Source organism: Aegilops tauschii, chromosome 4, assembly GCF_002575655.3.
Source record: "Aegilops tauschii subsp. strangulata cultivar AL8/78 chromosome 4, Aet v6.0, whole genome shotgun sequence".
NCBI classification, from domain to species: Eukaryota; Viridiplantae; Streptophyta; class Magnoliopsida; order Poales; family Poaceae; genus Aegilops; species Aegilops tauschii.
Genome location: NC_053038.3, coordinates 185,049,120 through 185,067,837, shown reverse-complemented (window position 1 = coordinate 185,067,837; position 18,718 = coordinate 185,049,120). Strand labels below are relative to the sequence as shown.

The 18,718-nt window shown below is 47.3% G+C and overlaps 1 long non-coding RNA gene across 13 annotated transcripts in view; it reads right to left on the bottom strand.

Annotated features, from left to right (window-relative positions):
• Window positions 1-1,929: 1,929 nt before the first annotated feature.
• LOC123493688 (uncharacterized) overlaps window positions 1,930-18,718 on the bottom strand; it is a 30,092-nt gene continuing 13,303 nt past the window's right edge. For 2 of the 13 annotated variants that reach the window (XR_012181724.1, XR_012181728.1), the window contains exons 7-8: window positions 6,358-6,424; window positions 1,930-2,351 (exon numbers count right to left, since the gene is read on the bottom strand). This is a non-coding gene — a long non-coding RNA (uncharacterized lncRNA). Of the gene's footprint in view, window positions 2,391-4,902; window positions 5,159-6,357; window positions 6,425-18,718 lie in introns of those variants that run through there. The other 11 variants (XR_012181726.1, XR_012181732.1, XR_012181723.1 and 8 more) reach the window with 6 other exon arrangements.

The window sequence follows — 18,718 nt, the reverse complement described above, 5'->3', positions numbered from 1 at the left end:
CCTATATAGGGATGTTACTAGTACTGTTTGGTTCTTAGAGACATATGCAAACACCTAGCAAGCACAAAGGTACTAATTTCCTGGCGTGTAGTTTAATATTTAGGCTGTAGAATGGTCTGATCCCTGTAATGTCTTTGTAAAGTGGCGTGATGCCTAGTATCAAGATAAGCCATGCATCAAACATAAAAATACTTTTGAGACGTCTACTATCATATACTACCAAACTGGCTAAATCAACAGCAGTGACTGATGGTACACCACACCTAATTCCATACCGAATGATAAATTCCAAAACAGCAGCATCTGCATTTCCAGCTACTTATAAGCATCACAAGAAGAAATTGGCATAAATATATTGAACTGAATTGAACTAAACCAAATTTAAAAATTGAACTGAAGTAGAATATGAATTTGAAACTAAACTGGAATAAGAAATTAAACTCAACTCAAATAACAAATAGTTGAACCTTTCTTTCAGTTCACATATTATCATGAAATAGTACCAGATTGTAAGGTTTAATGCATGACAGCGGAAATATATAAGCAGGCATCGCCGCCGGCAATACTCGGTGCACCAGAGAACCTACACTGCTAGATTTGTTGAGAGAGGACTGAGGGCAGTTCATCCCCGTGGCCGATAGGTAATTTCAAATTCTATATGAACCATCACTGCTAGATTTATCGATAAGGTACAAAGAGAAACACATCGCCGCCAAAGCTTCTAGGTGCAGGACAAAACACGTCGTGTTTGGCTGCCTGGGATGCGTCCATCGACGCATCATGTACTCAGAAACTTGAGGAGGCGCTTCAGGACTGGCCCAACCTGCTTATTGGAGAAGCCAAGAGGCTTCATGGCCTCTAACACCCTCTAGTACCATTAGCATTGTTGGAAACCATGGCGTTTAATGAAATGGTTCAGGGATCACTCCCAGTCAGTCCCACTACTACTTGTGCTGCAGAGAACATGAATATAAAGCAGATGATGACTTATCAATTTTTCTTTATGATATATCTAGACTTACAGAATTTTGAAACTTGCAGTAACGATACTTTAGGTGATATATCTAAACTTTACAGAATTTTGTAGAAACTCGCTGCAAATCATTACTTATTTAGGTGATATATCTAAACTTACAGAATTTTAAAACTTGGACTGACGACATTTCTGCACACATGCCAACTATTCTGTGATTTGAAATGCGGTGAGATCCATCGTGTTGTTTTCCCGTCAGAAAAAACAGAGTACTTTGTACTGATCTATGTATGTGTTTGTATTGAGGTATTTTTCACAGTAGTTTTGATTGGTTTCGAAAAAGAGTACTTGAACGGATGCCTGTATGATTTTGTACTGAGCGTGTTTTCACATACTAGACTTTACTCTGTTTTTTCGGTGTCATTTTCCTCATAACTTTTCAACGGTTTACGATATCATCGTCCCCGAACTTGTATGGTTTTATATCGTTGAACCGAAAGAAAAAAATTGTGTTTCCTTTTTTCAACTTAACATTTTTTTCAACGTTGTTCTGGACTTCTCTCATTCCACGACTTGAACTTTTACCATTTGAATTTCCATGTGGTTTCCTTTTGTTTGACCTTTTTCCTCAAGCTTATCTGGTACGTCATGTTGAACTTACAACTTTTTAAATTGTGAACTTATTGTGTTTTTACAATTCCAAAGCTAGCAAGCAGTAGGAGATTCACCCAACAAAGGGGCTAAATTTCATTGAGCAGTCGTGGTAATACCACAGTCTGATCGATAGCTAGCAGCAATAGCAGTGATCACCAATACACATACACATGAACTGATAAGAAACTTGCACACGACCTGACAAACAAGAAAATACATTAACCGACAAAAAGAACACAATACACATGAACTAATAATCTCCACGGATAATGGCAGAGCTTTGTTGCATCTAGGTTCACCCGTTTACTTAAAGTAGAACTTCTCAGTCTTATTAATTCGGGTTGATGTTTAAATCTTCACCATTTTGGCCTACATCGGAATACTCAGAACACAACAATATTTGCTAAAGGTCCTGCAAATACAGAGTTACAGAACAAATTCTTTGTCCAATGACATCATAAGAGTCACGACCAGTAATCACAAACAACACTAGCTCGACCACCTGACATGTCTGTGCGGCAAGGGGAGGAGATACTCTGATGCTAGATGTGTAGAGACAACAATCTTACGCATAGAAGACGATGGATGACTCACGTAGGAGGCCTCAAACTGCTCGCCTGTTGCCACCGATGGCTATGGATCATGCAAAATCCTGACCAAAAGATCACATTCATTTTCACGAAACTAATCTCTTGAACTTGCTCCACGATAATCTTCGAACCTCCTACAAGAACAGTCGTTATTTTAAAGTCCACATGAATACCTACAAGCAATGATCACAAACATTTATGGAACATTCTTTTAAATAGGTATGCAGCAATAATTAGAACCAAAAAATAGGGTGAAACTATGGTATCTACATTAAATATCATCTAGATTCTAGCAACAACCGTTTTGCATGATCTTGGCATTTGGAATAGCATCCAACCACTATCAAAGTCCCATAAGACCGCATTTGTACTTACTATGACGATGTACTTGTGCTTCCCAAAAACATGCGCGGAAGCACAAAATAAACATTTAAATACATTGGTGCTCACAGGAATAGTCACAAATACCTAAAGAGCATGTTCTTCTCACATCTTCCCAACTACTCAGTTAGCAGAATACCACATTTATGCATTTTAATAGCAGGAGCAAAGAAAGAGAGATATTGCTGTGAGAGAGTGCCACTGGCGCACATAGATGACTACCATCAGCGCTCAACTTGGACGGCTGCCACCGGAAAAACAAATTGCAAACTACACAACTTCGAATAGGCCAAACCGGTAAGCACACCAGAATCATAAGCAAACCCACCAGGTACAGGCACACCCTCCTATTCACAACTCTGAACTATTGATGAACTCTATTCTCAAAGATAATGCCATATTGTGGGATCATTTAAGTGCACAACTAAGAGCACTATGAGACAAAACTATTGTACAACTACAACGGCAACTGCAAAAAAAAGTACAACATTGGTAAAAATAGATTCTTTGTGACAGCAGGGCAGATGGCAACTTGATTATTCAAATTCCAATTGCTTAAATCAGACCGTTCTAGCTTAGAATCTAGCTAACACAAAACAAATCTGAAGCGGTCGGCCTAGACACACCCCCAACATACCAGAAGAGCAATTTGCAACCTACATGGCCTTCGCCTGACCAAGATCTAAGCAGTCCTCACACGGGATCCAGGCACAGGAGCAAGAAGTGACAGCTTGCCAAAGTGTGAGGAGGGGCTCGTCCGGTGGCATATCAAGGAGAGATTGCGGTGGCACGGTGAGGCCGTGATGTGGGCATCCCTGAACTGATGTCAATTTTCTTGCCAAACTGTTGTGCAATCGTGCAATGAGTGAGCTACCATATAATATAAAGTCGAGCTCTCTCTAGCACACATCAAAATATTTTTTACGGTTGTTCTGTATGAACTAATGACAAAATACACATTGAACTGATAATAATATATTATTTTTTCATATAGGAAACATGTTCTTCTCCACATGAACTGATACTCTAACACACAGAGAATTGTTTCCATGCTTTTCTAAGAACCGAGGATAAAATAAATAGTGATTTTCTAGGGTCTCATTGCAACCTTGCTTCCTATTCAATTAAGATTCATGTGACACAACCTTGCTTCCCATTTCATCAGTACTAGTACGACTCAACAATAAGTTCAGAATTTGTAGACTGCATCCTTGTCACTACGACTCATCAGTACTATATGGGTGTTACTTTTAACATTAAGAATAGTACTGATCGGTACTAATATTGTGTAAGTTGTACTGATCAGTACTGCTACTTGTCGTACTGTTGAGCAGTACTGATCTTGCTAACACAGAGAATTTTTCATCTAGTCGACTTTTAACATTATATTAGAAAAAGAAATCTAGATCATTATCTTGTAGATATAGAGCATCAATTTGTGCATAGATTAATATGACAAGATTGTGCAGGAACATGTCACGAATATAAAGAAATAGCAGCAGCAGCAGGCAGAACGGGAGGGATTCACCTCTTATTGTACAAGATGCACCTCCCGTGAGTTTCAGATTGTGGAGAGAGGGAAAGGAAGCTGCCTAGGGATTTATACGAACACTCACCAGGCACAAACGCTACACACAATTCATGAGATAATTTCCTGCAGAGAGTGCTTGAGAGATAACTTACAGTTTACTATGAATTAAGAAAAGTATCTAGCACTAGTACTATGATAAAATGGATCTTATGCTATTGCAGTGTCAGGACCCCGATTCTAAGTCACACCCATCTAGCATGTAACACATCATATCACTTTGCGGCCTCACGCACGGTATTCCCACGGATGCCACCTTACCTGGCCCGAACCGTTTGCGCCTTTTGGCACACGTATATGATAGTGTCGCTAGCATCCATATGACAGAGAACCCGGGCCGACAAGACTAGTCGTGAATCCAAAGTGGCACTAACTTACAAGGACAGGTATACATGACCCAGCAACGAACGTGTCGGTCATCAACGTATGAACCCAAGTCGTAGCAAGCTACAAGGACTTAAAGGAACAATGCATGACACTTCCCCGAAGGGACAGACACAGGAACGAAGAAGGACACATGCCGGACAGCCTAAGTGTTCCGAAGCAGTAGCAAGCTACCATGGCTCAGTGGAAGCACTAGGAGACATTTCCCTGTAAGAGAGGCTACCAAGAATAAACAACTAGGTTGTCGGATCCCACACATACCAAGCATTTCAATAACATACAAACAATATGCTCGATATGTGCAAATACAACATGGCATCACAACAAAACTCTACGACTCAAAGTATTTATTCATTAGGCTCCGAGGAGTCAGATATTACAAATATGAGTCTGATGACCCAGCATTCAAGTCATACAAGCAATAAGCACATGCGGAAGCTTAACTTGTCTGAGTACAGACAACTACAAATAAAAAAGGCTGAGAAGCCTGACTATCTACAAGACCATGCCAAGGGCACAAGATCGTACATGAGGTAACAAGTTAAACATCGAAGTCCACGCGGAACTACTAGTGAGACTGGAGTCTCTCTGCAAAACATAAATTAAGCAAACGTGAGTACAAATGTACCCAGCAAGACTTACATCAAAACTAGCTACATATGCATCGGTATCAACAAAGGGGTGGTGGAGTTTAACTGCAGCAAGCCAGCTTTGACTCAGTGGCTATCCTGTACTACGAGCACTTTCTTTGAGTTGGCGCACACGAGTCCACATATTCACCAATCAATACACCACTATGGATCCGCTCCCGTCTCCCTACGAGAACGACATCCATAGCACTCATGCTTACCTTGCACATTTTAGAGTATCCACTTTCACTTATCTATGAACTGTATAGGCAAACCAGAAGTCCTTTACCGTGGACGCGGCTATTCGAATAGATCATTTATAACCCTGCAGGGGTGTACTTCTTCACACATGTTTCCACAACTTAGCGTCTGCACACGACATGCGCTCGGCAGACTTCAAGCGAAAGCCGACGTGGGTGTAGACCACGACCTGACTAACCACACAAGTCCTTAGTCCAGGTTTATCGCCTATTCAGGTTCCATCCGCAGGTAGTTCGACCGAGGTTTCCACTATGGCCCCGAACGACGTGTGCAGGGTTCCCGAGGCACCAAACGGGCGTCCTGGTACATCGTGCCACGTGCCTACCGCATCACAGCCCACCCCTCGGGTCAGCGCTGCGCACGGCCGGCATACTACAAACACCAAAAACTACTTGTAACTCTTGGACAGAGGACAGGGGGTTATTAAGTCGAGCGGGGTCATATTTCAGGGCCCAACGTGTGGTAGTAGCTGTTTATGGATCACAAACCCAAAACTCAGTCCCTGAGGACGGTTTCAATGAGACAACCCACCATGTACTCCTACATGGCCTCTCACTGCTACCTTTACCAAATCGTGTTCACACACTTAGCTCACACATAGTAGGACATGTTCATCACCATTCCAATTCATCCCCGATGAATCGGACCTGACTCAACTCTAAGCAGTAGCAGGCATGACAAACAAGCATGAATGAGTAGGCACATCAGGGCCCAAACAACTCCTACTCATGCTAGTGGGTTTCATCTATTTACTGTGGCAATGACAGGTCATGCAGAGGAAAGGGGTTCAACTACCGCAGCATGTAACAGTTGAATCATTGTTGTCCTAATGCAGTAAAAGTGAGCAGGAGCGAGAGAGTGGGATTGTATTAGAATGAACAAGGGGGTTTTGCTTGCCTGGCACTTCAGAAGATAGTATAGTTCTTCATCGGTGTCATCGATCTCATCGTCGGAACCACGTCTACTGAGAGGGGACAAACACCGGCAATCAAGAGGGAACACAATCAGTGCAATGCAACAATATGATGCATGAATGTGACATGGCAATATGCAGTGATTTGAGCTAATGCAGCTAGCAACAATTTAAATGGAGTTGGTTTGAACACTAGATTCAAATTCAAACTCCACATAAGACATTTCAAATGCCATTAGTCAAATTGTCTTATACAGGAACTTTAAGTTGTTCAAACAAGCATGAAAATGCCATAAACAAATTCTTTGGATTTTTCTGATAATTTTTCATATATAAATTATTTCATTTGGAGCTACATATTATTTTCTATAATTTTTGGAATTTAGGACATTTTCTGAAATTTCCTGAATTATTTTAAATCCAGAAAATCATTTACAGCGTCAGCGCTGTGTCATGCTTGTGTCAGCAAGTCAACAGCCCTAACCAGGTCAAGCCTGACCAATGGGGCCTACTGGCCAGTGACCCAGAGCTGCCTAGAGTCACAAACAGGTGGGGTCGGGTCAACGACCACGTCAGCGTAGTCAAACTCACACGTGGGCCCGCTGTTATTAGATTAAACTTAATCTTATTAAGTTAGCCGGTTAGTTAGGCGGTGGGGCCCGACTGTCAGTTTCAGTGGAGGGTTAATTAGTGGCGCAAATAGCCGCTAATGACGGCCACATCGGCGGTCACCGGAGCCTGGCCGGTGGCGACCAAATCGACGGTGGCGCGGCTCGGATTTGAGCTACGGGCGGTGGTTTGGCAGGGCACCGGGGAGGAGCTCTTGCTCGTTCGCATTCAAAGGACCGGACGGGAGGCCGCAGGGTGGCCGGGAGCAGCGCCGGCGGCGAGCGAGGCGGCGCCGAAGTTCGGCCAACAGCGGTTTGGGCGATGCGGGGCACGGGAGGAGCCGTGGATGGTCGTGTTCGACTCGCGGGAGTGCGGTGAGTGAGGGAGTCCTGGACTAAGGGGTCCTCGGGCGTCCGGCCTGTTAGCCATGGGCCGAACTGATGGGCTGTGAAGATACGAAGACCGAAGACTGCACCCGTGTCCAGATGGGACTCTCCTTGGCGTGGTAGGCAAGCTTGGCGACCAAATATGTAGGTTCCTTTCTTTGTAACCGACCTTGTGTAACCCTAGATCCTCCTGGTGTCTATATAAACCGGAGGACTTAGTCCGGAGGGGGATATACTCATTACCATAGTCATACAGGCTAGACTTATAGGGTTTAGCCATTACGATCTCGTGGTAGATCAACTCTTGTAATACTCATATTCATCAAGATCAATCAAGCAGGAAGTAGGGTATTACCTCCATAGAGAGGGCCCGAACCTGGGTAAACATTCTGTCCCCTGTCTCCTGTTACCATCGACCTTAGACGCACAGTTCGGGACCCCCTACCCAAGATTCGCCGGTTTTGTCACCGACATTGGTGCTTTCATTGAGAGTTTCACTGTGCCGTCCCTTAAAGGTTTGATGGTGCCCTCAATCTTCAGCGACGATGTTGTCCAAAGTGAGACCTTCCTCCCCGGACAGATCTTCGTGTTCGGCGGCTTTGCACTGCGGGCCAACTCGCTTGGCCATCTGGAGCAGATCGATAGCTACGCCCCTGGCCACCAGGTCAGATTTGGGAGCTTGAACTACGTCGCGGACATCCGTGGAGATTTGATCTTCACTGGATTCGAGACCGCGGCGACCGCTCCTGTTCACCTCGATGAACATGACCTAAATCTGTCATCGGACCGCATTCAGAAAATAGCTCCTGTAACTGCTCTGGCCTTAGATCCGGAGCATACGGCGCCATCCAAGGACTGGAGGCTCAACCCCACCACGGAGGCCACAGATTCCCCAGCGTTGGAGCCGCATACGGACTTAACCTCACACAACATCTGTGTCATCGGAACTCCGGACTCGTCTCTGGTTATAAGTTCCGAACCATGTGAGTCCGCGGATGCCGAACTTGATCGCTTATCCATCTTCGAGTTCAGCGCCGCAGACATCTTCCAGCACTCGCCCTTGGGCGATGTGCTGAATTCATTAAAGAACCTGTCCTTGGCAGGGGACCCGCAGCCGAACTATGTCCGGTTCGAACTAGGGGCTGATGATGGAGAATCTTGCTTCCCACCCGCCACCCACTTCATAGCCACAGTCGAGGATTTAACTGACACACTTGATTACGACTCCGAAGACATCGACGGTACGGACGACGATGCTGATGAGGAGCAAAATCAAAATCCGCCATTCACTGGACGCTAGACGGCCACTCCTACGTACGACGTGTACATGGTGGACACACCCAGAACAACCAATGACGATGACAAAGAAGATCCAGTTGAGAATAAAACTCCTGAGACACAGAACAAACGCCGGCGTCCTCGGCGCCGCTCTAAGTCACGTCGTTCCAAAGACAGCAACGCTGGCACCGGAGGAAATAATACTCCGGAAGATGCCGGAAACGATGAAGACCTTGTTGAGGCAACTTCCAAACAGGGGGAACCAGGAAACGGACAAGTTAGCCCTGATGAACAGGCCACACATGACAATTCGGAGGATGACAATTATCTCCCGCTCTCCGAATATGAGACAAGCCTCGGCGACGAAAAATTCGTCGTGCCAGAGGAACCCTCCGAGCAGGAGTGCTTCAAGCGCCGGCTCATTGCCACAGCAAGAAGCCTGAAAAAGAAACGGCAGCAGCTTCAAGCTGACCAAGATCTGCTCAACGATAGATGGACTGATGTCCTAGCAGCCGAAGAATACGGCCTCAAACGCCCCGCCAAGAGTTACCGAAGCTCAAACTGCTGCCTCGGTTCGATGAGGATGCACCGAAGTCCGTACCTCCCTCGCGCAATATGGCTAACAGACCACTACGTGGTCGGGAGGAAGCGGCAATTCAAGCCGAAAAGCAGCCTATACCACCGGAGCATGAAAACAAATATAAAGCAGCCCGGAATTATGAACACGGCACTCGACAGGACCTGGATAGCATAACAGGATATACCAGATCGATCTATGGATCGCAAAGACGCACCTCAACACGCGACGACGGCCATCTATTCGGACGTACCGAACCTAGTCACGCCCGGGCCGAAAACCGCAGACGAACTCCATCAGAGATACGTCGCGTTGTGGCCCGATATAGAGGAGCCGCACACCCCCTTTGCTTCACTGATGAGGTGATAGATCATGAATTCCCTGAAGGGTTTAAACCCGTAAATATTGAATCATACGATGGAACAACCGATCCCGCGGTGTGGATTGAGGATTTCCTTCTCCATATCCATATGGCCCGCGGAGACGACCTTCATGCCATCAAATACCTCCCGTTAAAGCTCAAAGGACCAGCTCGGCACTGGTTAAACAGTCTGCCTGAAAACTCAATTGGCGGCTGGGAGGTTCTGGAAGACGCCTTCCGCGGCAACTTCCAGGGTACATATGTCCGGCCACCGGATGCCGATGATTTAAGTCACATTGTCCAGCAGTCCGGGGAGTCCGCCAGGAAGCTCTGGACCAGGTTCTTAGTTAAAAAGAACCAAATCGTAGACTGTCCTGACGCAGAAGACCTAGCGGCCTTCAAACACAGCATCCGGGATGAGTGGCTCGCCCGCCACCTTGGTCAGGAAAGACCAAAATCCATGTCAGCCCTTACGGCTATGATGACCCGCTTTTGCGCGGGAGGAGACAGCTGGCTCACTCATAGAAGCAATAGCGCCAACGACCCGGGCACTTCCGAAGTCCGGGACGGCAATGGGAAGCCACGACGCAATAAAAACAAGCACCTCAATAACAATGAGGGAACACGTGACATAGCGGTCAACGCTGGATTCAGCGGCCCCAGACCCGGCCAACGAAAAAAGCCGTTCACGACAAAAAGGGACGGACCATCCAATTTAGACAGTATATTGGATAGGCCCTGCCAGATTCATGGCCACCCCAATAAACCAACTAATCGCACTAATAGAAGCTGTTGGGTTTTCAAACAGGCCGGCAAGTTGAATGCCGGACACAAGGAGAAGGGGCCGCCCGGCGACAGCGACGGCGAAGAGACTCACCAACAGAACACCGGGGGACAAAAGCAGTTTCCTCCCGAAGTAAAAACAGTAAACATGATATATGTCACATACACCCCTAGAGGTGAATGCATGGAAAACTCCCCCCATACAGAAGATCATACTATGGATACCTCAGCCGAACCACAAAGCGGCCTCACCTCACCGCATACTTCATCGGTCAGGACGCCGCCAGTCTCCGTTCAACGCGACCGGTCAATGTTCATACTGGACTAGCAATTCGGCTTCCGCCGCTCGCCTAATATGCCTGCGAAGTCAGTTCCACGCATATATAATTATGCACTTAAAATACCCTGGGCATCAGCGGGAGCACAATAAGGATAGGCCTACAAGCACTCCCATAAACTCTCTTGTTTTCCTAACTATTTTCCTTTTTTTACTATCCTCTCTACAGATGGCTCAAAGGCTGGTCACCCACGGGCTCTATCAGAGTTCGGATTCATACACTCATCCAAAAGTCATTTCCGTCAAGGAATACCCTAACCGAGGATAGGCGACGCAGACGTGCGACAGGAGGTCCAAAATAAATTTTTGTAGACCGTACTCAGTATTTTTTAGCCTGTAAAGTACCTTTAGCCTCAGCCTTCCACCCTTGGCATGTGAAATAGCCAGGGTATGGCTTCGTTATTTATATAAACGATTGGCACATCACTCAGATCCCGGTAAAAATAATCCACTCTTTTCTAAAAGACCGAGTTTTTGCCCCTACGGTTGTTTCAAACATACACCTCGGCATAACTTGCCAGGGGCTTGGTATGGGAACAAAACGAGTTGCCGACAAGTCCGAACAGCTCTATGGCGTACTTCGGCGTCGCGAGTTTGGCCTTATATGCATCAGCTCCGAATCATGTCTTGGGTCAATAGTTGGGTTGCCTAGCTCCTGTGCTTGCTACCTTACGTTCCGCTATATCGGCTAAGGTAGTAAAGGGAGAACTACTGCGATTGTGCTTCCGGTTAACCTGGTTAAGCACCTCAGTAGAGAAAGCCGAAAACTGACTGTCATGATGCAGCGAGAGCTGGTCAACCACTCGATGACTTATTGAAATCTTTCGTAGTTCCTTCCGTGTCACACGAAGGACCTCTCCCAGGTCAAATATGTAAGCGCATCGAGAATAAGCCGCGTACATACCAGGGGCTATATCGTAGACCCACCATAAAACTCCTATGGCTAAGTGAAAGTGTTAAGCTCTATAGTCCGGTTGCCTAGTTCGCTGCATTGACACCTCCTTCACGGACCAAGACGTTGGGTCAAGAGTGATCATATGCTTTTCCGAACACCCCCGTATTTCCTACGAGGGGGCTGAAGCTGACGACTGGAAAACTTTCAGATCATATACAAACGGCCGCACAGGAGGAACAAAAGCCTTTAGGCAAAACTAAAATATAGACTGATTATAAAAATTGTCTTTTACAATTCGTACAGAGTTCACTCGAATATTATGCCTTTTGAGCATTGACCCTCTATCAAGCGGGCAGCCTCCAAGACGTCCTCAAAATAATGCTCCGGTGCGTGATGGTCCTTGCCCTTGGGTGGACTCTTCGCCGCAACATCGATGGCCTTCATCTTCACTCAATATGTCTTGACACGGGCAAAGGCCATCCGTGCACCCTCAATGCACGCCGACCGCTTAACAGCGTCGATACATGGCGCCGCATCAACAAGCCGCTGCACCAAGCCGAAGTAGCTATTCGAAATAGACTCAGTCGACCACAGCCGGATTATGACGTTTCATGGCAGCGCCGGATATCCTATGAAGCTCGGCCCATTGGGACATCTGTTCATTCAGCAACAGAGGGCGCTTTGATGCGCCAAATTGTGACCAGAAAAGCTTCTCCGTTGCATACCCCTCTCGCGCTTGGTAAAACTGTGCCGCATCAGAAGAACTCTTCGGCAAGTCTAAAAACTCGTCTGGAGAACTCCACACTTGGTTAAACTCAGCATAGTTCGGATCGCCGAACTTAGTCTGTAGTAAAAATGGCTTACCGGCCGCAATCTCCCCAGCTTGCCGGATCTCCTCACGGGCTGCTCTAGATTCGGACCGCGCTTCTCTCGCCGATCGCAAGGCCTTGTCAAGTTCAGCCGTTTTGGCTTCATTCCCCTTCTCAAGGAATTCATAGCGGCTAGTAGAATTTTTTAGTTCGAGCACCATCATGGATATTTTCTCCTCGTCTTGGTGCCGAGCAGCTTGTTCGGCCTTTAACTCAGCCGATGCCTTTTCGGTAGCCGCATTACTACCGGGCCTGCTCCTTGGCCCGGGCCAGCTCCGCCCGAAGAATCTCAACGGCGGCGGCACCATCTGCAGCCATGCATATCCCAGTATGCAACTTTCAGCGTCACGCTTATATTACAAACACGTATGTGTAAGGACTGCTCCGAATACATACCTTGCGACTCGTCAAGACGCATATTGGTTAACGCAATGTCATCCCCTGCCACATCAAGCTTCCGCTGCAGCTCGACAATATCCGTAGTCCGGATAGTCGTCGGGGGGAAACAACATGTGTTCCAGTTAACCAGATTAGTCCTTTAGTGTTTCTTCTTGATCCTCCGTTCGCCTCCCATGGGAAGCCAACCCGAGTCTCAGGGGCTACTACCTATACACAGGTGCATTTTTGCAAATAAAATATAGTTGAAAATATTACATCACAAACCTCGAAGCCTCTTAGCAGGCTCATGAAGGCTTCATTCAATCCGCTCTTCGCGGACAGAATCTTCTCAACCACCGTACCCATCAAGGTACGCTGTTCCTCCGAGACAGATGCTTTTCGCAGCATATCCATCAACATATCCGGCGCCGCCGGGTCTCCGGAAGCCGCTGTAGGAGCACGACCATCCTTTGAAGGAACCTGTTCACCCGTCTCCAGAATCATCGTTGGCTGAAAACCGGATAGTCCGGGGCCTTCACTGTTAGCCCCCGAATCCCGGACGATCGGAGGCTCACCTTCGGGTACTGCCTTCTTCATCCCCCGCGCCGCTTGTTGATCAAGAAAAACCTTCCGAGATGACACTTCGGAGTCGTCCGCCTTATTGGGCGAGGTCAGGGGAGGCGTCTCGCTTTCCATCATCTCTGGGAGAAGATCTCCCGAAGAAGAGGACTGCCCAGGAAAACTCTGCGCCGAACTATAAAGATACACATGTACGTTACATGTCTCTTCGGTAACAGGAAAGGAACGGGATGTGATCAAAGCACCCCGGATTCACTTACGATTTGGTCAAAGGCTTGTCCTCACGACGGAGCTGTTCAGCGGCGTCGCCTTCCAATCCCGAGCCGCCCGACGATGGCATCTTGCCCCTCTTGGGAGACCGCCCCTCCCAACCTTCGGAGGCGGCCCTTTTCTTCCTGAATGGAGAAGGGATGCTTGCTTCTCCTTCGCCTTTGTCTTCGGGCGAAGAAATGTCGATTTCTCCGGACTCGGTATCTGATTTACCTCCGGAACGAAGGTCTTCCCACTCTCCACCTTGCCCCCCTCTACCGGCGCCTGGTACGGTGCCGGTGCCAGCATCCTTGTTAACACGGGGTCCGCTGAGTCTTCGGGAAGAGGGGCCGGACACCTAATCCGTTCCGCTTTCTTTATCCAGCCCTGGAAAAAGATGGTTTGCTTAGTGTCTTACCACAGGATACCTGATTAGGAGGTGTTCGGCGGATGGATACTTACCGTGGTATCCGGATGGTTACAGTCAAGGCCGATGTCTTCGGTAGTATCCGGCCACTGTTTTCGTTTCCCGAAAAATAATTTCCACATCCCTTTGTGCGTAGTGCCGAAGAAGTGTTGAAGTGTCCGCGGCCCTTCGGGATTAAACTCCCACATGCGGAGAGGTCGCCTTTGGCACGGCAAGGTCCGACGAACCAGCATTACTTGAATAACGTTGATAAGATCAATGTCCCTCTCAAGGAGGCTCCGGATGCAACTTTGCAGAGTCTGTACCTCATCAGTTGACCCCCAGTCCAACCCCTTATTGATCCATGACGTGGGCTGAATCGGAGCGCTGGATCGAAATGCAGGCGCAGCCGCCCACTTGGAGCCGCGGGGCTCGGTGATATAGAACCATTCCCGCTGCCATAGGTCAGAGGACTCGGTGAAGGATCCTTTAAGCCAAAAAGCGCTATTAAGCTTGCTCACGGTGGCGCCACCGCACTCTGCCTGCTTCCCCCCTATCATCTACGGCTTCACATTGAAGGTCTTGAGCCACAAGCCGAAGTGTGGAGGGATTCAAAGGAAGGCCTCGCATGTGACGATAAACGCCGAGATAAGAAGAACAGAGTTCGGGGCCAGATCGTGAAAATCCAGCCCGTAGTAGAATATGAGCCCTCGAACAAAGGGATTAAGGGCAAAGCCTAACCATCGGAGGAAGTGGGAGATGAACATGACCCTCTCGCCGGATCTGGGGGTAGGGATAACCTGCCCTTCGGCAGGGAGCCGATGGAGGATTTCTGCGGTCAGATATCTCGCCGCCCTAAGCTTCGCAATATCCTCCTCTGTAACAGAAGAAGCCGCCCACCGACCGGGAACGCTGGATCCGGACATGACTAAGGTTTGAGGTGGTCGAAACTTGGGTTCTAGAACTCGAGATAGCAAGGGCTGAGGAAAAAGCAAACGTGGAAGAGGGGGAGGCGGGTCTGTACCCCCTTATAAAGGCCATGAGTATCTAAACGTCAACTCTCGGGCCTTGAAACTTGCCTGTTTCCAAGGAGTTGTACCACAGAGACGGTTGGGTTACCCACGTCTGTGTTAATAAGAATCCCTTAATAAAGGGGACACAATCTCGGCTGGGATAAGACGTGTCAATAAAGCCGCGCCTCGAAACCCGGGGCTGCAGGCCAACAACGGGTTTAAAGTAATGTCCCGACGGTGACGTGGCATCATGCTATAAACAGTTGTCGGTGGATTAGATTTATAAATTATTGTGCCCTCCGTGGAAGTATACAAGACTTATGTTACAGGTCCGGACACGTTCAATACGTCGGAAGACTATCTTGGAGTTCGAAAGGAGGAACCCGCCTTGCAATGCCGAAGACAGACCTACGCGTCGGATACCTTGTCATTGAAGCCAGATTCAGGGGCTACTGAGGGAGTCCTGGACTAAGGGGTCCTCGGGCGTCCGGCCTGTTAGCCATCGGCCGAACTGATGGGCTGTGAAGATACGAAGACCGAAGACTGCACCCGTGTCCGGATGGGACTCTCCTTGGCGTGGGAGGCAAGCTTGGCGACCAAATATGTAGATTTCTTTCTTTGTAACCGACCTTGTGTAACCCTAGATCCTCCCGGTGTCTCTATAAACCGGAGGACTTAGTCCAAAGGGGGATATACTCATTACCATAGTATACAGGCTAGACTTCTAGGGTTTAGCCATTACGATCTCGTGGTAGATCAACTCTTGTAATACTCATATTCATCAAGATCAATCAAGCAGGAAATAGGGTATTACCTCCATAGAGAGGGCCCGAACCTGGGTAAACATTGTGTCCCCTGTCTCCTGTTACCATCGACCTTAGACGCACAGTTCGGGACCCCCTACCCAAGATCCGCCGGTTTTGACACCGACAGTGAGTTCAGTGGTGAGCTCGGACGCGTGCTTGCACGGCCGTAGCCGCGGTGGCGACATGGCCGGCGGCGAGGAGCTATCGGCTCCGATGGCCACGGTGGTTAGAGGACGCGGACGAGCGCGGGGAGAGAGGGGAAAGGAGCAGAGGCTCACAGCGAATCCATCAGAGGCAACGACGAGATCGGGGAGGGTCTGGAGCTCGCGAATCCACGGTGAGGTTGCCGGCGGCCAGAGGTTGAAGATGAGGTCGGGGACGATGCTGCAGGGCGCTTCCGCTCGCGTGGCTTGGCGGAGACGGCGTAGAGGTCGACGGCGAAGCTTCTTGGCGCGTCAGGGAGGCGTGTGGAGGCCGGTGGCCGTGGTGGTGCTCGTCGGCGCGCTGCGAGGCGCTCGGTGGCTGCGCGCGCGAACACTAGGGAGAGAGGGAGGAACTAGAGAGAGGGGAAGAGGCAGAGGGATCCTTCAGCAACAATCCCACGCTTAAAAGGATGGTGGATGCGTTTCAAAGTAGCGAGGAGATATAATGCCCTTAATACCATAACGAGACATCTTAGGGGAGGTGACTCGTAGAGCTATTCCCTTAAGTGGCAAAAAGAATTACTTTTGATATAAATATCATTGAAACTCTTCATACCAGCCTGATGCAATTCACAATTGATCGTTTGAAGGAATTCAAAAGAATGACATACTCAGTTTGGAAAGGGAACTAGAGTTAGAAGACAACTCGGCAAACGGAAGGCACATTCCAATTGATACCGAGGATATAATCTAGTGTCTGAGCGTGCTCTCAAGAACTTGAACATTTCTATATTCATCAGGGTCTTACAACATCCGCGTCGAGGATCCTGGCAACACATCATACTACCATGATGAATAGTGATGGACGATGCCGATGCAAAGGAAGACAACACTTTCTCAGATTTGTTCTTAGCAATGCCAAGGAACAAAAACCTGGATGATCGACCGAGAGACATTTAACACTCCGCTTCTAATGTTCTCCTTAATGTACCGGCTTAACCCAATACCATTCGGTATCTGGAACATCAAGTAAAGGTCTGACTTCGGGAGAACAAAGGATCCATAAGGAACAACTTCTAAAATAAGTCACACAACATCCTCATGGAGAAGATGGTCAACTTGATCATTCAAGATGCTAGAATAATAGATCTTCCGGCTAGGTGTGTCGGCCAGAACATCAACCTTGTCGGGACCTACATCATAGACCTTGGAAAAGTTCCAACCATCATATCTGCCTGAGATTCAGATCTGGTTGGTAACAGGATATTTCAGTCAGCATATCTGGAAAAGAAAGTTTGCAACACAAACCGACAAGATGACGTTGCGAGATTCTCGGGAAATGAGCAACGATAGCAAGCTCCAAAACATGAGCGGGTTCTGCTACAAACATGTGAACATGCTGTCCAAGACAAGCATGACCACATAGTAGTCTTACAACGAAACACTACCGAGTCCAGGTGGGGAACCATCATCGAGGATATCGAAGTCTTGTGCACTTAAATTAGACATCTTTACCTTGAACAAATCAATCAGTGGCTTTGTGTGCTAGGAAATACATATGGAATGAAGATGATTAGTCTATCAGACCATAGAATACTTCGCACCTGCATGACTGACTTGGGATGATCCCTTAGGAAACAAAAACAAACATTTCTCAAATTCATGGCGGCAACTTGCACCTAATGCACGTGAACTTGGAGAAAGTCACTTTTTACACCGAACATATGCTTCATGAGCTAGCATGAAGAAATGCTTTCAAAGTTTCCAACACTAGCTTAATGTTCAACATGAATCATAGACAAGATGAAATTATTGCCGATGGGCTCAACAATAAGTCATCCAGATTTCCATGAAGATGGAATTCCACAACTATGCGAACAAAGCGATAGCGTTGGTCAGACCAAAAGATATAATGGTGCATTCTCGAGGGATCATCACGAATAAGACAGCATTACGAACACCGTTTGTTCTGATTTGATTTGACGATAGCCCACACTCAAGCCAAAGTTCTGACAAGACAACAGATCCAACAACTGATACGAGGACAAATTGATGAAGGTATCATCTTTCTTCAACGCACACACAAAGTGATATCCCTTAAAATGAACTAAGTCAGACAAGCTTTTATCTTCCAACTCTCCAAGTTGTTGTTTGGCTTAACCAACTAGCTCAGGGGTATCCAACACGGATTCTTGGAGAAGGGGTGGTTTACAAGAAACCAACTTGATCACAAACTCAACATAGCGGTCAGGTGACAACCTGGTAACACTTCCGAGAAGATATTCCGAAAATCACGAACCACCGATATGTCACTAAGCTCGAGAACAATCTTGATTTTTGGGGCAAGATGATGTGATCAAGAGAGTCATGGATTGACACAATCCTATCTCATTGATCGAGGAGTGCACCAGGGAAAATGGACTAGGTCGCACGATAAACCTTAGGATGATGATTCAATAACCAACACACTAAGAATAAGATTATTGTGGAGTATTGATTTCACACATCATAGTTCACTTGTCAGCATTCCGGTTACAACCAACACGGAGACCGAGGGATGAATAATGATGGCGAGAAGTATCACTGCATCAAGAATTCATGAGAGATTGTGCAATTCTCACGTAATTCTTGATATGAAAGAGGGTGACACTCCAAGGTAGAACAGATCAAAGGCTG